Below are 24,398 nucleotides of genomic sequence, written 5' to 3'. Positions count from 1 at the left end.
CAGTTGTGCAACCCACAAGTGTGCACTGCAGTCATCTACGCTCCTGCGTGGAGACGATCCTTGTCTGCTGTGGGCTTAATGGGAGGCTATTTGAGCCTCATTAAGTTGGCTATGGGCAGCGTGGTGTGGCCTTTTCTAGTCTACTTGTGCGGTTGGTTTCCCAAAACGGAGTAAACTCAAAGACCCAAGACGCTGCTGCTAACACGTCATTAAGCACTGTTCGACCACTTGAATTAGAACTCGCAATATAAGAGCTGGCTGGCCATTTAATTAGATGGCATTGCAAAATTGTAGTTTTCTTAACTGATTTGAGCAATTGTTTAATGAATTAGGGTGAGTTTGGCCCAATATCTCTTACATCTTCTATCGAATCTATACATGCTAATTTATCTATCTCAAGATCCATATGTCCCATTGCAAGATCAACAAAAAGATCTATCCCACTAGTAATGGAATCAACAAGATCGTCCTCATCATCATCATTATCATCATCATCATGCTCGGAATCAATTCCTTCCTCATTGTCTTGGATAAAGGCACCTTCATCTTGATTAGTTTGTGGTATCTCGCGTTCTTCACAATGGTTATAATATTTTACTTGTTCACAATGGTTAGAATAAAAGCTTATGGTTAGAATATTTTACTTGTTCATAATGGTGAGGTAGCACAAATGTGTCCCTCTCTATTTGCCAAAATTTTGTAGAATCTATCACCATAAATATCCAAAAAAACTGTGAGATAATTCTGGAGGGCTGAAAATATTCCCATATTGCAGAAGAAGAAGCACAAAATGTATTGTAATAAACAATCAAATATGGACTAAATCAAGACAGACGAATTGAGCAATTGTTTAATGAATTAGTGTGAGTTTGGCCCAATATCTCTTATATCTTCTATCGAATCCATACATGCTAGTTTGTCTATCTTAAGATCCATATGTCCCATTGCAAGATCAACAAAAAGATCTATCCCATTAGCAATGGAATCAACATCATCATGATCATCATCATCATGCTCTGAATCAATTCCTTCCTCATTGTCTTGGATAAAGACACCTTCATCTTGATTAGTTTGTGGTATCTTGCACTCTTCATACTTGATCCTCCACATGTTTATTTTCCACTGCCACTTCATTCATGAGCTCTTCAACATCCCTATCTTGAAAAATGTTCTTTGAATGAGGAGCAACTTGTAAGACATACCACCATTTCTTTTCATTTATATCCGTGTGAAACATAACCTTGTAAGAAGAAACACATCAGTGTAAATTAAACATGCATAAGTATGATATAATAAAAGCTTATGGTTAGAATATTTTACTAGTTCACAATGGTGGGGTAGCATATCAAGTGTAAATTTAACATGCGTAAGTATGATATAATAAAAGCTTATGGTTAGAATATTTTACGTGTTCACAATGGTGAGATAGCACAAATGTGTTCCTCTCTATTTACCAAAATTTTGTAGAATGGATCACCATAAATATCCAAGGAAATTCTGAGGCATTTGCATCCACGTGCAAACTTTCTCAACCTATCCATGCAAGAATTAAGCCTAATTCTTCAAACTCAAAACATGCTGAAGCTCCCACATGTAGAAGCAAGCAAAAAGGGTGGTCACTACAACTAGAATCAATACATGTGGGTTTATCTAGTTCAATATTTTTAGCAAGATTAGTGAAGACATTTAGTCCAATTGCATTAGAATCTATACCATCTTCCACATCATCTTCCACATCCACGTGCAAACTTTCTCAACCTATCCATGCAAGAATTAAGCCTAATTCTTCAAACTCGAAACATGCAGAAGCAAGCAAAAGGGTGGTCACTATGACTAGAATCAATACATGTGGGTTTATCTAGTTCAATATTTTTACCAAGATTAGTGAAGACATTTAGTCCAATTGCATTAGAATCCATACCATCTTCCACATCATCTCTATTAGTATTTTCAACTACTTCAACTCCCTCATAAGGCTACAAATCATTACACGTACTTTTATTTGCTCTTTGCATCAAAATGCCTAGAAATTTTCATATTCATTTACGTGCCTTCCACAAATTTTAGAAGCAACATTCACACAATGCTAGTAGGGCTAGGCATACCAATTGTTGTTGTAGGGCCAAGCCAACAAGAGCACATACACAAGATTCTCACCCATTTTTGTTGTCAGAAGCTCAGTCTGCATTCCATCTTTTATTACTATTATAGTAGCTAGATAAACACCTATGAGTACTTCTAATCCAAGAGTGTCGACATAACCCACATGATATACTTGTTGTTTTGGAAGCTCAAGTGTGCATTCCATCTTTTATTACTATTGTATTAGCTACATAAACACCTATGCTTACTTCTAATCCAACAATGTCAACATAACCAACATGATATACTTGCCTAGTACATGCAGAAAACTATTTATCACCCCAAGCATTATAGTGATGCCCATTCATATCTCAATTCTAGGAGTGTAACATACCCATTTTCACTGATAAAGAAATGTCCATATAATAGATGAATTTATGAGTTTTTATGGTATAAAAATCAATGATTTTATTAAATGAGACATTTTTACTTAGAATCTTCAAATTCTGAGCCCAAATTTGGAATGTACGCGTGATTTTACTCTAATATAGGATTTTACAGCATCCAAAAAACGGACACCGGATCAAGCTTATACGCAAATTTTGGTTATTTTTAGTTAAAAAGTGACGACCTTTAAACCTTAATAAATATACGACCGGGTGTCCGATTGACGAACGGTCTGCACCCCAATGACCAGGAGAACATCCTGGATAAAAAAAAAAATCGCCCCCGGGGCGGTTCGACACGTAAATCAAGGCTGGCGTCCCAATTTTGGGGACCCCCCCAAAATTTAGACCGTACACACTTACCAAGGTGCACGTACGATGGCCGCACAAGAACCAAAGGGCGGCCACTCACTGTGTGGTCCACACGCACCACTACATGGGCACCCATGCTGCCCCTGACCAGATAAGGTACATGTGTACCACTCCTTCCCCTATTAATCGACACCGTACCTTTCCCCCTGAGCCATGCAAGCCACTGATCTACAACCTCTACTGGTACACCGTCCTTTTGTCCTTGCTTTGCGCAGCACCCCTATGCGTACCCCACAATTATATAAACCCCCGGGGTGCTACATGGACAGCACGCATTTTTGCGTTGCCTATGCTCTGCTCTGCCGCCGTCCATACCGCCGTCTATCCCTGTGCAGTGTACTTGCTGTAGTACAGCCACCCCTCTCCACACCCTCTCATTTGCCACTTTTCAGATAAGGCAATTTTCCTCTATCCCTCTCTTGCTAGAAGGCAGTGTCCTTAACTCTTCTCTCTCTCTCCCCCCTTCCTCCCCCCTCCCCGCGTGAAGAGACTTAAAGCAGCCCTTCTTCCCTTCAGCAAAACATTTTTGTGTTAAGGACATCTCACAATCCCCCCCATTTGCGTGGACTTTAACAAGAGGTTTTAGCTTTAGAGAAGGTTCATGCGCTGTGGTCTTTTGCTCATACGATGAGCAAACGATCTTAGAATTGAGATCTGACTGGAACGTTTCAACCAGGACAGTGAGCCCTACAAGATGACGTTCAAGATGGCCCCATCCCAAAAACGTCAGAATATTACCTCGGGAGGAGCGTGCAACAACGAGATTAGAGAAGATGCTCCCAATGTGGCCCCAACCCTCCCGTTGCTCCTTAAGGAAATGGTGGCCAGGTTAGCTTGGTTATCTTGTAAAAGAAGAGTTTTTTTTAAATATTAGTGGTTTGGCTTGTATGAAATTGATTCATGTATAAATTTTTTTTATAAATCTTGTCTTTGGCATTATTGTATTGTGGAAAAAGGATGTTTTAATAAACCTTGTGAAAAGGGTATTAATTAAGAAACATGTCTATTTATGTCAAACAATAGGGTAGGATTAATTAGAAAACAAATTGACGTCGCGTGAGTAGGGTGGAAAGTGGGAGGATGGAATGCCCCGACGGCACCATCCTATAGACGGGTCGACCCGATTCGAAAAAGAGACTCAGCTTTGACTTGACTCAGCTTTGCATATGTTGGCTCTTGTCTTGAGTGTCAGCTACAACATACACCTCTTCTGCACAGTCCTCCCGAATAGCCTCTGTAGCACCTTTATCTTTAGCCACCCCCAAGATTCGGGGTCTACCCCTCTTCCTAACTTCTGAACAGCATGTACCTTTTCGTTTGTGCAGTCCCCATTAGCCTCTACAACGATTTTATCTTTTTCTCTCGTTAGCCTCTATAGCACTTTTATCTTTGGCTAACCTCAAAGTTGGGGGTTAACCCCTCTTTCTAAAATTCTGTACAGCATGTGCCTTTTTGTCTGTGCAGTCCCCGTTAGCCTCTGCACCACTTTTATCTTTGGCTAACCTCAAAGTTGGGAGCCTATCCCGCTTCCTGAACTTCTGCACAGCATACGTATCCTCTTCTACAGAGTCCCTAGTAGTCTCAGAAACACCTTTATCTAATTCTGACCCTAAACTTAGGGGTCTGACCTACTTTGCTGATCTTTTGCAAGGCTTTGACTGTACCTGACATATCCCTCCAGAATTTTCCTCCTCTCAAGTGCCCTGAGCTTCTCAAAAATCATTTTCCAACAAATTAAGTGAAATCCCTACACTAGATAAATAGGTTCTTGGGCAACTCTATTCTAGAAGACTAGGCCAGCGGGTTGTGCCTTGCATGGATGAGGAAAAAAGCATTGCCTCTAGAAATCAAGTCTAGTAGTTGCCCAATTTATGATCAATTACCCTATGGGTGATTTTTATTTTTTGAAGATCATGCTCCCCCTGTAGGAGGATAGGACTAGGTCTTACCTATGAATCGTATCCTTGAATCTCTACATGGTCAAGGTGTCGATGAATAGGAAATTTTCTCCAAGTTAAGACTTAGTGGACTATCTTAAGTGTTTCCCCGATTTTGGAAGGGGGGGGAACCTTACAAGGAGCTTAGTGCCAAGTTAGGGTAGACATCCCGAGTATTCCACCATGCCAAATTTCTCATAAGGTCATGTAATAAACATAGACAACTACCATTTGTGTTCATAACATAGTGCTTATGAGTGTCAAGAACATGCATTCTCAATAGAAGAGAAAAGAACATTTTTTAACATCAAGTTATAGTGTTGGGCAAATCAGCCCCATCTTTGAGTTCATATACATGGAGTGAGGAATTGTCAACTTTTGGACACATAACACAAAAAAAGACCATGGAAGACAAAACAAAAAGAGCTGCCTGTTTTAGTAGAGGGCAAGAACCAAAATAGTCAAGGTATTTCTTGTGAACACATTGTCTTCTTCATGATGGTCTTTTGATGGAGTGCATTCTAGTGGTTTTAGATAATGCCAAAGACATGTGGTGTCAACCTTCATGGACACACAATGTCTTCCTAACTCTATACATGCACGAGCTATGTTGTTGCCTGTACCCACAAAGACATCTCGCTCTTAAGTGAAAGCCCGCACCATAAACCTACAAGACAACATTTTCATAGCTTGATGTATACAACATTGGGACTTTGTGTATTTAAAAAAAAGTACTATTGTAAATCTGCTTAGAGTCCTATTTGATGCTCTACTCCACCATGCACATGCTTTCTTTCGTGGAGTGATAGTTGAGTACTACCATCAAACTCAATCTATTTGACATATTGAATCACCCAAGGCTCTCTCCTCTTGATTTGTTGTAGTAGTTTCCCTAACAACCTTCACGTACAAACATATTGAGCACCATCCAATTCACCTCTGCCCATTCAAATTAGAGGTTAATACATAATGTGTGATCATGTATGTACTTAGATCTACTACCTTCTCTAATGGATGACTTCGCATCATATATCCAATCTCCAGTGAAGAAGATAAAACCCCTTCTCCATTGCTGCTTTTTGAACATTGTGCATTTTTTTGTGTGGTAAGCAAGTAGAAATGAACCATCCATCCCCCATCACATCAGTAGCTATATATAATCAACAAATGTTGCAACTGTAGTGGAGTCCCCACATTTTTCTACTCCGATAGATTCAGGAAAGTTAGCCCATCGTAAGCTTGTAGCATAGATTGCATTATTCCGTTTGTATACATAAGGGTGGTTTACATTCTTGAAGAACTTCTTTAGCCTGCTTAATACCTTGCAGCACCCAAACATGGGTCTTAATTAGCTCTATCACTTTTTGTTGTTTGAAAGCAACATCAAGAAAATTAATCCACACTTGCCGATGAGCAAATGGAGTCAACAACACTTAAAATGCCTACTTTTATAGCACTATGATCAACTTGGGAGGGATACTCCTCTTCTTCACTTTCACCCCATCACCTACAAAAAAACATGGCACTTAAGGGTACTTAATGAAAAATGAGATCCCTAATTACAAAGCATACCACTTATGTGTAGTGTCACACATTACCTTGCTCATCATCCCGGTTCTCCTCTACTTCATGGTCTTCAATTACTTTTGAGGTTTCAATGCCTTCCGCAAGGTTCAAGCTTCTTTTTTGTGCTTGGTTTCTCTATACGCTTCTCCGAGCTCCATTGTTCTTTTTGACTTTTTGGTTGAACCTTGGTCTTATAGCTTTCCTTTTTTCTTTTGAGTATAACGTTCGAAGCTCCTAATGAATGCAAAATAAGATGAAAATTGGTATTAAATGAAAATATCATTTTCAAGGAAAATTCAAACAAACATTTACCTTTGTAAAAGCCGTCTTCATGTGGATGGATTTTCCCCCACCATGGTGCAACCATGACCTCCCAACTGTGTGTGAGGCACCCATCTCTAATGTGGCCATGCAAAAGATTCAATGTGCTTTAGCACTACAAGCTCCACATGTTGTTGAGAAAAGGGTGGTGAAGACAAGTAAGCATGAGATATTTGTTCTCCACAATGTGGGAGAAATACTTGAGGAGAGTTCTCCTAAATATGAAGTGACAACAATCAAGGGACAACCATATTTAACTTGCAATTGTATGTACTTTGTTTTTTCTAAGGGTGTTAAGGGTGTTAAGGTTGGTCGTTGACATGAATATGTTTATGAAATCAGAGTTACACTTTGCCTTGTGGACCGAAAGGTCATACCTTTAAAAAAAAGGGTTCACCTTTTTTGTACATGGTTCATGTACCAGTGCCATGCCCATAAAACTTTACTAGTGCCATGCCCATAAAACTTTACCATTTTTAAAAATATTTTATCTATGTGAATGGATTATATCCACAAACAATACCGCTCCAAATTGACCTCTTTTGTAACTCCATCTTTAACAACAAGTCATGGAAAACGACTACAAAATTGTGCAAATGAGAACTCAAGTCCATTTTGCTAAAAACATAAAAAATGACTGCTTTTTAGATATTGTTTGAAATAAATCACTTTTTTGTAAATGAGCTTTAAAAAAATTAATAAATATTGCTATCTTTTCAAACATTTTAGAATACATTTGATCACTTAAATTAAGAGAACTCTCAAAAAAAGACTTAATTTGGACCAAACCAAAACCTCCACATTCCATGAAAACTTGAGTACAAAAAACATTACAATAATTGCAGAAAACAAATTCTTCTCCTTGCAACTAAGAGAGATCTTTAACTATCTCTACGATTGTCTTATGCAAGTGACTAGATATTTTAAAATCAAACTCACGTACAAGGATTTCTACAGCCTCTAGATTGAGCGTGTCCACACGGTGATATCTTCCTACTTTCTTACCTTTTCTGCTTTGTTTCAGCATCTCAGGATCGTAATTGCCTTTCAATGGATCTTCTCCAGTTTTTTGATACCAATGCACTTCCACAACATTCAATACATCCTACTCTTTGAAAACCTTTGTAACTTTTGCAAGCCGAAATGGATTATCATTTCATCGTTGGTAGCAAGACCCTCAATTAGCTCATTTACATTTCCTTCCCACATTTCTTCCTCTTGTTGTCGATGCTTTGTGCTTTTCCTGGGACCAACATACACTACAATAGAATGAGGGTTTAGCAGTGAAAATAGCAGTGCTTTTATAACTAGAAGGGTACGGAGATGTCGGGCCTATGTCATTGCTAAACACGCTGTTATTTTTGCTGCAAACGGGTTCACTATTGGGCAGCAAAATATTGCTGCTAGTTTTGTTGTACTGAGAAGTGAAAGTACTACATTTAAAAAAAAGATGGGGTAGACTGGAGAATCTGCATAGGACTCCCCTGTCTACCCGAGCTCCTTTTTTTCTAATATAGACATAGTAAAACTAACACAACTTCACATCATCATGGACAAATGTAAGTAAAACTAACACAAAGGTACCAACAAGCGTTGGTTACTATCGACATGCGTTAGTTGCTATCGGCATGCGTTGGTTGTTACCAGCATGCGTTGGAAGGTACCGACATGCATAGGAAGCTATCGGCATGCATTTTATGCTATTGACATGCATAGGTTGCTACCAGCATGCATTGGAAGCTACTGGCATGCATTGGTAGCTACTAGCATGCCTAGGAAGGTACCAACATGCATAGGTAGCTACTGGCATGCATGGAGCATGGAGCATGGGAAAATAAGCAAACCCTATAACATGTAAAAGCATAAGAAAAGAAATATACAAGAAAGAGATCTCTTACCTTGTGAGGCTTGTATGTGTTGAAAACCTACAAAATCAAACCAAAATAAGGAAAAAATGTATTAATAATAAACCCTAATCTTAAAAGCCCTAAAAAATTGAAACCCTATAAACATGTAAATGTATGAAAGAAGAAACATACAAGAAAGGGATCTCTTGTGAGGCTTTAACCTACAAAATTAAACCAAGTCAAGAAAAAAAATGTATTAAGAAAGTTCAAGATCTCTTACCATATAAAGCTTTAATGAAGAGCTCTTAATTAGGAAGAAAGAAGAAGGAAGAAAGAAGAAAAGAAACAAATTCAAATAGAGAAAAGAGAAAGGAAATACTCAAAAGATAGCTTTCATGGAAATCGTGTTTGCATAGGAGATAAATCTTGTTTGCATATGAGATAAATGAAAATAGTAAACATAACTTGCTTGAGCTTGAGGAGGATAGGGTAGGAGATGTAGAAGTGATAGACAAGGCATAAACCTATAAAAGAAAGAGTACAAGTTTATTGCGGTAAAAAAAGCGGGATATTTTTACAGTATAGGAGCATTATTTCGTTGTTGGGTAGCAAAAAATTGCTACTGCAATTGAGCAGCGATATTTTGCAAGCACTGCGAAGCAGCGATAGATCGCTGTTGAGCATCATGAAAATCCCTAATATTTACCTTTCGAAAACGCTGCTAAAAAATGCTATTGTGCTTCCAATGTGTTGTAGTGATACATTTCCCTTATTTCTCCATGAACAAGAGATAATAACTCCGCTAAATTGCTAACACTAGTAGCTACAACATTGTCGCTCCCTTTACTAAGGCCACTCTTATGCCACACAAATGCATGTTGTATAGTTAGCTGAAATGTGACACCTTGAACTCTTCAACCAACTTCTCCTGCTTTGGAAAATACACATGTGGAGCATGTATTGTCTCCTTGATCTTGTTCAAGCATGGCAGAAAATCAATAGAGAGATTTTCTTTCTCAGCTTTTTGTGTCTCACTTTGTGCAGAGAGTAGCATGTACTTTGCTCATTTAATTTCATGACAAGGCACAAATACTAAGAACTTCAAACCCTCCACTCGCAACCAATCTTAAGAGTTTAAGCTTTTTTTGGTCCACATGAGAGTATGTTCCTTCCCTTGCTTGATTCTAAATTGATACTGAAAACTATGATCATTCAGCTATGCAAACGATGGCATGTTAGTGGCCTTGCTGGTTGCAAAGCATCTAAAATCATATGTTTCTTCCATGATTTTGATGGAGGGCTTGGGAACATATATGTGTTGAAAGATCGGTAGAGGAGGAGGAGACACACACACAGGAGCAAACCCTAAAGTATATTGCAAACCCTTACCATAGAGGAAAGCCATGTCCACTCTCACACAAAGCATAATGCACTAATCCATAATCCACACAACACACAATGAGTTGTGTCCACACTCTACTAACCCTAGCTAATGTCCACACGCTATGACCAGATGGACACGCGGTCATTTATGTCTCACACATGTTCCTACCTAATCTGCCAGCACATAGCATAGCTGGCTCACACTGACATCGAGCTTGAATCTCAACAGCCCCTCTCAAGCTCATGATGTACTGCCGATGAAGATGTAGATGAGCTTGGGATATCAAGACTCTCAACACTCCCCCTCAAGCTCATCCCATGTACTCCCAACATAGTCCGGAAGTACTCAAACTTCTCCCTGCTAAGTGGCTTCGTGAAGATGTCTGCCACCTGCTCATCAGTCTTCACATAGTGAAGATCACAACTGTACCATCCAGCACCTTTTCTCTGACAAAGTGATAATGGACCTCTATGTGTTTTGTCCTCGCATGAAACACTGGATTCTTTGCCAACTGTATACTGATCATGTTGTCACAATGAATGACAACTTTCCCATCAAGAGGCTCACATAAATCTGCCAAGAGACTCTTTAACCATATAGCCTCACAAGTAGCAATGGCTGCACCTCTGTACTCAGCCTCTGTACTGGATAAAGCAACTGTAGGTTGCTTTTTGCTACTCCAACTCACCACAGCACTTCCAAGTGTAAAAGCATATCCACTAGTAGACCTCCTGTCATATGCGCTACCTGCCCAATGAGCATCTGTGTAGCCATGTATGTCCAAGCTTTTACCACTCTCATAAAATAGACCATAATGTGCTGTGGTCTTCACATATCTCATGATGCGTCTCACTGCATCCAAATGTGGTTTCCTGGGACTCTACATAAACTGGCTAACTAGCCCCACTGCATAACTCAAGTCCAGGCGTGTGATAGTCATGTATATGAGACTACCAACCATCTTTCTGTACATAGAAGGATCATCCAATTCCTCGCCATAATCAGCCCGCAACTTCACATTTTGCTCCAATGGTGTACTCATAGGCTTACACCCTGTCATGCCATACTTTGCCAACATATCCAATGCATATTGGCGCTGTACTAACCAAGTACCTGCATGATCTTTCACCACTTCAATTCCAAGGAAGTATCTCAACTCACCAAGATCTTTCATGTCAAATTGCCCACTCAAAGCTTTCTTGACATGCATCACATCTGCACCATGATCACCTGTGATAATCAAGTCATCCACATAGATGACTAGTAAAACAATCCCATGCTGTGTCTTCTTCACATAGAGTGAAGAATCTGCTGTAGAAATCTGAAAACCAAGTGAGATAAGATATCTGCTCATCTTATCACTCCAAGCACATGGTGCTTGCTTCAGACCATACAATGCCTTTTTCAACCTGCATACGTGAGTGAGATATCTAGGGTGTACATACCCTTCTGGTTGTGCCATGTATACTTCCTCTTGTAGATCTCCATTCAGAAATGCATTCTTAACATCCATCTGATGCATTTCCCAGCCATTAGCTGCAGCCATAGCAATGACTGCTCTCATTGTGCCCATCTTAGCCACTGGACTAAACGTCTCATCATAATCCAATCCTTGGGTCTGTGCATAACCCTTTGCTACCAATCTTGCTTTGTGTCTCTCAATAGAACCATCAGATTTGCACTTCACTTTGTAAACCCATTTACATCCAATAACATTCTTGTCCTTTGGTAGTGCAACCAAGTCCCATGTATCATTATGGACCAATGCGTCCATCTCCACATCCATTGCTTTTTCCCATACATGCTCTCCAATAGCCTCTGTATAGCATGTAGGTTCCACATGCTTCACCATAGATGTCATATATGCATAGTGCATAGCAAAATCTCTGTATGTCAATCTGTCAACAGGATATCTGACTCTCTGGGATCTTCGCAATGCATGAGGGTCACTCTGTACACCTGTAACTCTAGCATGTGGTGGCACATATCTGTCCTGTCTAGCACCAGGTGTGCGTAAAACAGGTATGCCAAGCTCCTCATCCAAACTCTCAGAACTAGATGACTCATATCCTGTGATTCCAATTCCTTCGACTTTCTTTTTGCCTTTATCCATAGCACTACTCCCAGTGTTTACACTCTCATGCCTCAAACGTCCTGACCATAGACGTACACTGCTACTCTCAGCTTCTGCTCTGCTGGCCCAGACATAGTAGTAGAACTAGAACTTGCTTGTGGTGGCAAGTTCACATGTACATCAGCTTCAAGTGACTCAATAACTCCCTCATCTTTTGCTTTATACCAACTAGCAAGCTCATCAAACACCACATCACGTGAGATGACCACTTGTCTAGTTTGTGGATTATAACACTTGTAGGCTTTTCGATCCTGTGCATATCCCACAAATACACATTTCTCTGCCTTAGGATCCAACTTCCTTCTTCTTTCATCAGGCACATGCACATAAGCTATGCATCCAAAAACTTTAAGATGTCCAATGTCTGGCCTGTAACCTGTGAGCCGCATCTCTGGCGTGCTTCCATGAATGGCTGTTGTAGGTGTTTTGTTCAAGATATACACTGCATTAGCACATGCTTCTGCCCAATAGTAATCTGGCATGCTCTTTTCATTAAGCATTGCCCTTGCCACTTCACATATGACTCTATTCTTTCTCTCAGCTACACCATTCTGCTGAGGTGTATACCTGCAAGTCAATTGTCTCCTTATTCCATGCTTCCTCAAGAAATGCTCAAAAGCTTTTGAGGTGTATTCACCACCTCCATCTGTCCTCAGACATTTAATCCAATAGCCATACTGCTTTTCTGCAAAAGCTTTGAAATCCATGAATTTTTCCAACACTTCACTCTTCTCTTTCAGAAAGTATATCCATGTCATCCTGCTAAAGTCATCAATGAATGTAACATAGTATAAACTGCCTTTGATAGATGGGTTTTGTGCAGGACCCCATACATCACTATGTACGATCTCAAGTGGCCTGTTACTCATATTTCCTTCTCTAGGAAATCTCAACCTTGCCTGCTTCCCAAACTGACAGGCTTCACGAACATGCATATGTCCATCATATTTGAACCTAGGCAATCCATTGACAATGCCTCTTGTTTGCATGTTCTTTAATCTCTGTATATTGACATGTCCAATCCTCTTGCGCCACATATCAATGTCCTGTACCACATTCCTGCTCTTTGAGAACATGGCTGATTTTAGCTCAGGAATTCCAGCATCCAGCTTAAACAGTCTTCCTTCTTTCTTCCCTTTAGCAATCACTCTACATCCATGTTTGAAGTCTTCAACGAAGCATCCATGCTCATTGAATCTAACGTGTAATCCCTGTTCTACCATTTGACCAACTGAGGCCAAGCTTTTAGTGATCGAAGGCACATACAGCACATCTGACATAGACTTTGTCTGACCATTATGCATGACCAATGGTACACTTCCAACATGTGTAATGACATGCTGGGTATCATCACCTGTTTCCACATAGCCTTTGACATCCATTGGCTTCATGTGCTCAAACCATTCACCATGACATGTCATATGGTTTGATGTTCCTGAGTCCATATACCATGTATCATCATTCTCAGCATTTGTTGTCATAGAACCCACAACATGCTTCATGGCAAACAAATGATTTGCAGTTCCATCATTGCTGCTTGATGCATAGTTACCACCATGTTGTGCATAGTTTCCACCATAATGATCACCACGTTGTGCTCTTCCCCCTCTCAAATCATTCTGTTTGCGAAAGCAATCTCTCGCCATATGACCATATTTGCCACAATAATGGCATTCCACATCTTGCATAGAATTTTGTTGGCCTTGCCAACGTCCTCGACCACGGCGGGGGGTACCTCTGCCTCTTTGTGGTGTATATCCCCGACCACCTCGAGCACCATATAAAGGCTGAAAATTTTGTTGTGGAGGCCTATCCTGCCATCCACGACCATTACCACCACGTCCACATGATGCGAATCTCCCCCTGCCTCTAACACCTCTCTCCGAGTAGAAAGCCTGATTTCTGCCATCATCATTAGGAACTCAATGGAGTCTTCTTGGGCCCTTTTATTTGGCAGTTTAAGGGAGTCAAACCTTTTCTCTTAAGAAGAAACATTTTCTAATTTGAAGCTTCAAAACGGCTACTTTATTTGAATTTGAATTTTGGGGAGAAAATAGAATTTAAAATCTAGCGGATAAAACCATATCATGTAACATATCTATGGAAAGCTCTTGATGCGTAGATCACGGATCTGTAATCTCCGCTCAAATCGGAGCTTGTATGTAGAAGTTATGGAGGTTCGAAAATTGTAAAATTGCCCCCTCCCCTTTTTGGGGAAAAAAGTGTACCCTTTGACCACTCTTACACCTCTCTTACAAACCATTGGTTTTTGCTTACATGACGGGCTCCTATTTGTCAAAAAGTTAAACGTTTCCATAACCTCATGGCAAATTAAAGGGCCCAAAAAGACTCCATTGAGTTCCTAATGCATGGTTAGTAGATGCATCCAGAAATGAATCACTGAGCTTAATTTCCTCAACCAACAAGAGGGAAACCAACTCATCGAAGTCGGGTAGACCTGTACTCCTCACTGAGATAGATGTATCAAAGGATTTGTATTCCTTGCTAAGACCACACAAGGTAATATCCACCAAATCATCATCAGGCATGGGGGCATTTATTGTGGCCAATGCATCTGCAAACTTCTTGATTTCTTGCACATAATCATGCATGCTCCTTTTATTCCTTTTCACATTATGTATCTGCTGTCGCAATTGAGACTTGCGAGCACTCGTATCTGTATCAAACATCTTGACCAAAGTATCCCATGCATCTTTGGGATTCTCAGCATCTTGAATGTGTATGAGCATAGCATCAGAAATGCATATAGACAAATAATGCAGCACTTTGAATGCTTTCTCTGACCATTGCTTATGAGCAATAAGCTGCTGCTGTGTAGGTTGCCGAGGTAGCTCAGGCTCTAGCTCAGCACCTGTAATGAGATTCCAAAATCCTTTTCCTTTCAAGAAACTCTTTATCCTATACTTCCATGCCTGGAAGTTCTTCCTATCCAGCTTTTCACCAACAATCTGAACTGGATTGTCCGACATGTTGCTCAATGCATACACCTTCCGCACACTTCAAATCTGTAAATGAGCCTTCCTCAGCTCAACCACACTCCAATTAATGTTCCAGATACTCCAAGGTAGCCAACAACCTCCAAATTTGATGTAGAAAATCAACCTGTAATCATCCAAGATGAACTGACTCACTCAGTGCGGGATACCCTGAATTGACACGCCTTCCAAGGCTCCAAATCGCAATGTAATGGTGCAATCAAGTCTAGGCAACTTGCATTGACACCTAATGAACCTCAATGTTGAGTATCAACTCCATCTGACATGTGTAATTATCAATTTTTGAAAACCCCTTTTTCTGTTTTTGGAAAAACCAGAAAAACCAGTAATGATTTGGCTCTAATTTCTTCAATATTTGACCAAATTGAGCAACCAGGCATTCATTGGCTTAGCAATAGTGTCCATCAACTCCATGTAAGAGGAATTTGTCCAATTGTAAAACACCAAAGATTAATTGCTCGATTAAAATGCTCTGTTTCTCTACAACCAATGGACAGCCTGTTTTAATCAGCTCATTCCCAGCTCAATTAAGCATCATTGACCAAACAAATAACATAGCCCTCTTCTCCAAGGTGTAAAGCATCCAATTGCTAAGGAATTTGTGGAAGGAACCAAGCACCCAATGAGAAATTGATCTCCTCGTAGGCAAAAAACCAGAAATCTGCCCTGTTTTCACTCTGTGAGCTGCGCCGCCTGCAATTAGGGGATTTGGGAGGCTTTGTGATGATAATTGAAGATGGTTTTAAGTCCCCAAGACACCTAGGCATGTGTGTGATCCACCAATGGTTCAATTTTTGCCAAAATCTCACTCCAAATGCATCAATTTTGGGCTTCCTCTTTTCTGTTTTGTGAGAGCTCAAAAAACCAGTAATTTCACTCAATCAAATGCATGTAAATTGCTCCAAAAATTGTTCAAGGCTTGCACATGGGTTGCTAATACATCCCTCTTTGTCAAATACATATGTCTTTTGCAAGAATCACTTGTATTTCCACCATACATCAATGTTGCCAAGCTTTAATGGAAAGCTTCAAAAACCAGAATTTTTCTTTGCTTTGATTTGCTCTATTTTGCTTTGCTTTTGCCTGTTTCACCTGCAATCCGCTCAAGGATGTTTAGAAGACCTTACCCGGTAGGCCAAGCTCTCAGATCTGATAGTATTTGGTGTGCTCCAAGCTTCACAGCTCCAATGGTAGCTTCACAGCTTCTTTTCACAGCTTCTTCTTCTCCCTCTTCACTCACTCACTCATAAACCCTAATAAAAAGCACAAGGCTCTGATACCATGTTGAAAGATCGGTAGAGGAGGAGGAGACACACACAGGAGCAAACCCTAAAGTATATTGCAAACCCTAACCATAGAGGGAAGCCATGTCCACTCTCACACAAAGCATAATGCACTAATCCATAATCCACACAACACACAATGAGTTGTGTCCACACTCTACTAACCCTAGCTAATGTCCACACGCTATGACCAGTTGGACACGCGGTCATTTATGTCTCACACATGTTCCTACCTAATCTGCCAGCACATAGCATAGCTGGCTCACACTGACATCGAGCTTGAATCTCAACAATATGTAATGTAAGGGGCTTAAGTTTGTACATAAGGAGAGGATCATGGGCATGGACACTACAAGAGAATCATTGTTTTTTGACGCTTAGTTTCCACACCTAGTCGCATCATCGATATGTGCATCAAAATAGACGTCAAAATATGCGTGAAAAAAGGCATTGAAATATGCGACAAAATACGTGTGGAAAAAGTAGTCGAAATATGCGTCGAAATAACAATCGAAAATTTTTATTTTTTTTAAAATGAATTTATATATAATATTTGCTAGTTCCCATCCTGGGGTGTGTTTTAGCCTTCTCTTTCTACCTCTTCGCAAGCATATGTGTCTATGAGAGAGAGAGAGAGAGAGAGAGAGAGAGAGAGAGAGAGAGAGAGTGATGATCAAAGAGAAAGAGAGATAAAGAGAGAGAGAGAGAGGGGGGAGGGCAAGGGAGAGAGGAGGGTATAACTTCCATCACGCTCTGTGAAGAAGAAAAAATGCTAGATCCTCCTCCTCATCACTAAGGTGCAATTAAGAAAGTGCAACGAAATTAAAGTTCATCATCAACTTGCTCATCCTCAACGAGATCCATGGCTCCAAATAAATCTATTTCTAGAAATACTACATCATTGTTGTTAATTGGTGGAACCGGTTGTCTTGTAGTAGTAGAAGGTAATTCATCCATGTCGTCATCCACTTCTAGCTCTAGCATGAGAGCTGTCGATGCATCATGATCATACTCACCTTGAATCTCTTCTTCTTCTAGATTATCTCTAGTGTCTGTTTCTCGTTCAAGATGTATTTGCTCAATGAGTACACCTTCATCCAATCGTAATCCCGTGTGAGCCTCACCTACTTCCTCAACTAGTATGTCTTCTTCTTGTTCTTCTTGTTGTTCATGAGGTGCTAGTGGTGTATGCTCAACCATCACATGATCTGGGGGAAGTTCCTCAGCATCAGCCAAATAGTCAACCGCTATTTTCACCTCTTCAAATATTTGTTTTCCACGTGGATTTATTTGGATCACAAACAACCATTTATGATCTTTCACGTCTTCCACAAAGATGACTTGCTCATAGTGCTCTGGTAGCACAAATGTGTCTTTTTGGCTAGCCTTTATCTTTGTGTGGTGTACTTGAAGAAATCGACAATTGTCTTTGCGTATAGTTACTTGCACCCCTTGAGTTACCAACTTGAACCATTTCACATAAAAAATGAACATATCAAACTTTCTAAATTCAACCTTGATAATATCTTGGATTGTTCCACAATAATCTAGCATGCCTACTTCAGTATTGCCATCACTTGCACTTGAATGACTTTCTTGCATGAAATTAGCCTTCACACCACAATCAAATGTTGTTCTCTTTTTATCTATTCCTTCTACTCGAAAGTGACGTCTGCGTGGCCAAATTGCCCCAAACTTACAATACTACAAGCATAATAATAAGTACTTTTATTGTATAAATTCACGAAAGCACAACATAAAAGACAATGCGTAGATATCTCTAATACATGGAAACCATATGCAAGCTCCTCCACCTCATCACTTATTGATTCACCATTGCATTTAGCTTGTAGTATGGTTTGCTCAAGCCATTTATTAGAAGGAAAGTCTAGAAGAAGTGCAAGTTTTGTTGGGTATGGTAGTGTATGAGTTGTTCGACTCCTTCTAAAACTCAAACGAGCTTGGTCCCTTTCAGCCTTCACCACGTTATATCTCTCGATCCATTTCTCCATAGCATGTGAGTTTAAGATGCAAAATTTATTGATCTTCTTGCGTAATTCTACAGCCATTGTTCTCACAAGGCCTTTCCCTTGTGGCTCTTCCCTAACTAGTCGATCATCGTCTTCTTGTGTCCATAATCTTGGCATATCAGGATCAGACGTAGTGAGAAATTCAGCTATATATACAATGATTCTTGAACAAGCCACCCTGCTGCCATATTACCTTTAGGACGAGCTCTTTGATGAACAAATCCTTTAAGTGTCTTCATAAATCTCTCCAAGAAAAACATCCAATGGCAACCCCAGCCACAACAACTTCATCACAACCACATGAACTAGCAAGTACAATTGAATGGTTAAAATACTTGTTGGAAAGTATTTCTCAGCCATTGTAACAGCCTCAATGGAGTTTAACCATGCTGCTTAGATTGTGTCTCTACTAATCTCGTTCCTTGATATCCAACGTACCACTGCACCAATTTTGTAAATTGTTGCTCTAATGTCATTGTTGAGGCAATCCTTGATGGCTATAGGAAGCACGAATTGCAAAAAATTGTGCCAATCATGACTCTTCAAGCTCATCGTTCTTTGTAAGTTCTCCCTTCAAGAATTACATACATCCTGTAGGGGTACGAAACTCAATAATGCACTTCTTTACACACCGTTGTGTACCCAAGGTGCTTTTGGTACACTACAAGACAATGCTGCCATACACGCGTTTCATACACGCGATAAATTACGAACGCGTGTATGGTCGCACCTGTATTTGAATAGAATCGGGCGCGTGTATTTTTGCATTTAAGTTCGCGTGTATATTTGCATTAATCAACGCGTGTATAAACGCGTCTACATACACGCAGTAATACACGCACCTATACACGATAATATTCACGGGGTAATACTCGCTATTATACACGGATAAATACACGCTACTATACACGGATTAATACACGCATGGCAAAGAAAAACTGAAAAAAAACTGAATTCCTTTACAAAATTAAAAACTATTTTCCTTAAACCATCTCATAGTACATTACAGTATACATCATTACACAATCCCACTGCATACATTTACAACAATGAAATATATTCAAAAATAAATCATGCATATGAGATGATGGAAATGTCATCAATTTAGAACATACAGTGACGGATTGGTTAGGGTTCGATCTCATCTTCAATAAGATCCATCCTTGCCAAACGATCAACATCAATATCCATTTGATCAATTGGTAAGGCTACGATTAAATTTATTCCACTATCGATATTCTGTACTCCATTGATAATGGTATCGATGTCCTAATCATCCTCATCAACATCACCATCATCCTCAATGGTAGGGTCATTCTCATGATCATGAGAAATGGCATGCTCATCCTCATTATCATTATCATCTCTTATTTCTTGATCATCGATCACAACATCTTCAATGGCATGTTCGACATCATCTTCATTGCGGCTTGTTACATCCTCCATATGCTCCATATCAGTGAATGTATTATACATCACTTTGGAACGTGGTGCAATAGGGATGACGTACCACCATTTGATGTCATGCACCACTGGTAGATAGATAACCTACTCAAATACACACAGTACAGTAATTAATTAGCATATCAAAAGTCAAGGGGTACGCGAGCTTCGATATATATGTACATGAAACACATTAGTAAAAAAATGCATACCTGCTCACATTGTTGTGGCAATACGAGCCTATCTTTCTTTGTTTGCCAGAACTTTGTAGAGTCAATAGTTACATATCCACTTGCATGGCGTTTTATCGCTGCATCAGGCCCTTTTTCCACCACGTTCATTTGCCATTTGACATCCAAAACATACACAAAGAAGCGACGAAAGTCAAGCCTAAATATGTCTTGGATTATGCCACAATAATCATCCATTTTTCCATTAGCTCCCTCAAAGCTACTAATGACACCGCAATCTTGTGTATTTCTCTTTTCATCAATTCTTTGTGTTCGAAAATGCTTGCCTTCACACCATATAGCATTGAACATAGTGCACTGGACCAAAATAGAAGCAATATTTGTGTAAGCAATGTGAATAAATATTAAAAGCAAATCACTTACAACTAATGCAAAACATTAGTTCTATGTACCTTTGACATGCATCCTCGTGCATACTCCCATTCTTCCGCCGTGATATGCAGCCCCTCGTCGCTCTCTGCTCTCTCCATTTCCTCATGCAACCAATCAACATGGATATCATTTGGAAGTGTTGCTAGATGCTTAGGGTACGCCTTCCGAGAGCCATGTTGCCTCCGAAAGAGAGCTCTTTCTACTTGCCTGTTTGTCTTTGCATCCTCATATCTTGTAACCCGTCTGCTCATCACATCACTATTAAGGATACAAGTGAAATTGAGATCATCAATCAATGTTCTGTCAATTACTTTACTCTGTCCTTTTCCTTGAGGCACAATAGAGGTCATCCTCAAGTCCTCTTCATTGCTCCATAGTCGTGGCAAAGAGCTGTCCACCTGACCAAGAAATTCTGAAATATATACAAGAGACTCTTGTATCAACCAACCCTCGGCCATGCTTCCTTCAGGCCTTGCACTTTGCCTCACAAAGTCTTTTAAGGTCTTCATGAAGCGCGCTAGGAAGAACATCCAGCGTGCATGCACAGTACCACATAAAGCAATTTCGTCCACTAAATGCACAATGAGATGTAGTTGACTTGTGAGAATGGTTCGCGGAAAAGTCTCCTCTACCAAACAAACCACCTCCACTGCCATAACACGCGCATCATCCAACGTGGCTGGATCAATTGCTTTGGAACTAACATATCTGAAAAATAAATAAATAGTACGTTACACCTCATGCACGTTCATTTTGCAAGGTATAATGAAGGGTGATCTGAGCATGGGTTTTACATACCTCACAAGCTCGCCCATCTTATAAATACATTTTTTCAAACTCTTATTTGCACAATGGTCGATGCTAGTAGGTAGTATGAACTGCGCACATAAGAGCACATTTATGGTTTATGGCATTACAAAATTTAATTTCAACGTACGTACAAGACTTGAAAAACACTTACTTGAAGCATCTTGTGCCAATCGTGGGACTTCAACCCATATAGTTGCTCAACGCCTCTTTTCTTAGTGGTTGTAAAGGCTCCCTTCAATGATCTCATGCATCCAGTGGGAGTACGCAAAGTGGTGATGGCCTGCTTTACCTGCTTCTCCTCTTTCTTTGATATAATCCATGGTGCAGGCGGAAGACGAACGTGCCCACCCACCTCTCGTGGCCAAGCTTGACGCATACGTCCTGCGACCCGCAAGTCCTTACGTACGCTAACATTGTCTCGTTTACCAATAATATGTTCCCAAATACCAGATCCCACATTCTTGAAGATGTGCATGGGATCAAGAAGATGGTTGATCTTAAGATGGGTCCAATATGGCAGCCGAAAAAAAATGGAGTACCTACACAAGGGATTGCTCTATGTGACCTTTAATCCAATTAGAGACTACACAAAACAAGATTGAAAAAACATCACTATACCTGTTCATGCCATCTGGAGGAAGAATAGTTGTAGACTCCCAAATACGCTTCCAATCTTTTGCACGAAGTGTTTGTGGAGGAATGTTACTCTTACTAGCAACATATTTAGGATGATCTGAGGGGAGAAATCGATGATGATTATCGAATATAGTCTTACACAAACCGTCAGCATACTCATGTACTAACGAAGGACCACAAACAGGACATGCATGTTTACCCGATGTTTTCAAACCTGTTAAAATATAAATAAAAGTTAGAATAATAAAGTCAAACCGTCTAATTAATATATATAGTCAATAGTAATAGAGTAGGGAGGTAATTAGAATTCTTACCAGAACAATCGTTGTATCCTGGAAAGTCATGCATTGTCCACATCAACACTGCTTTTAAGTCGAAGTGTCGAGAGGAGGGAGGCCTACTAATGTCCACCACCGCAACACCTCTCCATAGTTCCTCCAACTCATCAATCAGTGGTTCAAGATAAACATCCATATGCTTCACTTTATGTTTCCCTGGAATTAGAAGGGATAACATAAGATGTCCCTTCTTGATCGCCATTGATGGTGGAAGGTTATAATTCACCAACACAACTGGCCACACGCTGTATGCGGTGCTTTTAAAACCAAATGGATTCACTCCATCCATACCCAGGCCAAGTCTCAAGTTTCTGGACTCTGTTTTAAAGCTGGGCCACTCATCTTCAATATGCTTCCAAGCAGGAGTGTCTGCGGGAATTCTCCACATGCCATCATCCGATCGATGTGAGGAATGCCATGACATGAGCTCTGCTATGGATTTGCACCTGAACATGTGTTTGATGCGAGGAATTATAGGAAAGTGTCGCAAGACTTTACGAGGTACATCAAAACTCTTCATATCTGTTCTGTACCTTGCTTCACCACAAGTGGGACAATGTAGAGCCTCCTTATGCGTCCCACAAAACAGAATGCAATCATTGACGCATGCATGTATTTTATCATAATCCAGTCCTCCAAGAGATGTCACATAGCGCCTCGCTATGTCTCTTGAGGTGGGAAGCCTATTTTCCTTTGGAAGCATATTTGATAATAGCCTGCATCCAATATCATCAATTATAATTAGTCTTAAATCCTAAACCTTAAACCACTAATTCAAATTTGTAAGTTAGAATGCTTACTTCAACAATGCGTCAAGACTTGCATTGCTCCATCCATAAACTATTTGTATATTAAGTAGTTCAAGTGAAGCACGTAAAACTGAGAATGTGCACCCTTCAAACACCGGTGTCGATGAAGCCTTATAAAGATGCTCTTGTTCCATATCATCGTCGTCCATACCTTTGGGATCATCCTTAAAAAGATTCCGCACCATATCATCAAGCACCTCCTCTTCCACAACTTCGTGGGGTGCAGGGCTATTGTCATCCCTTTCCCACTCATCTCTGACAATAGATCCCGAAGCTCCAGCATCATCTCGTCGACTCTTTACGTGCTCTCGTCGCGCGTAGGGTACCATGTTAGGGTGTGGTACTGCATCCTGCTTCAATTAGAGTTTATATATTACAACTCTATTAATTTAATTTGGATACCATGATTCATTTGAATACCATCAATTTACATCTACTCACCTCTAAACCTGTTTGATTCCATTCTCCATACATGGAGATGTGATTCATGGTAATTCGACGTGCTCGTACAATGCACCCTTGACATCGATTACACATACATTTGATCCGTTGTCCCAACCACACATCGCGATTACGATGACGCATTGTCTCATCTTCCCCAGAACTGCTTGAAGAGGTTGATGACATCCTGTGTAAAAATCAAAAAACACAAAATCATAATATGTTTTTAATGAAAGCATAAAAATCGCGTGTATTGACGCGGCTACTTCCTAGAAATTGCGTGTATTAACGCGGCTAATTCCTAAAAATCGCATGTATTAACGCGGGTAAGTTCTGCAAAACGCGTGTATAAACGCAGCTAAAATATACACACGCGAAAATACACGCGTTTATACACGCTAATATAAACGCGACGGTATGTTTAAACTAAAAATAGCCCGCCTTCCCCAAATATAGATTTTGAACTAAGAAATCGACTCTGCGCCTGTTTTCGCCTGTTTTTGCCTCTTCCAACAACAAGGAGGGAGCAGAGAAAGGAGCACACACACGGGAGAAGGAGGGAGCAGAGAAGGAGCAGAGAGGACTCACTTTTTCAGAGGTGAGTCACTTTGTCCTGTGCCTTGTCTCTTTTGTCAGATTTCTTTATGCTATTTGCTTCTTTGGGTTTGTCCTTTTGCTTTTGTGCACACGATTGGGTTACTGCATCCTGTGACAGGGGCTCCTTTTATAAGGACATTCTGTCAATCTTTGTCGGGGGTCGGTCTTTTCGAAAAAAAAATTTCGCAGGTCGCGTGTAGAAACGCGTGTAAAAACGCGTGTAACCTGTCTGCAGAGTCTGTTCACGCGAATATACACGCGTTTCTTGATGGGTGTATACAC

This window comes from Cibotium barometz, chromosome 24 (assembly GCF_041138505.1).
Source record: "Cibotium barometz isolate CiBa-2024 chromosome 24, ASM4113850v1, whole genome shotgun sequence".
NCBI classification, from domain to species: domain Eukaryota; kingdom Viridiplantae; phylum Streptophyta; class Polypodiopsida; order Cyatheales; family Cibotiaceae; genus Cibotium; species Cibotium barometz.
The sequence above is the reverse complement of the archived record's forward strand: the minus strand, read 5'-3'. Positions refer to the sequence as shown.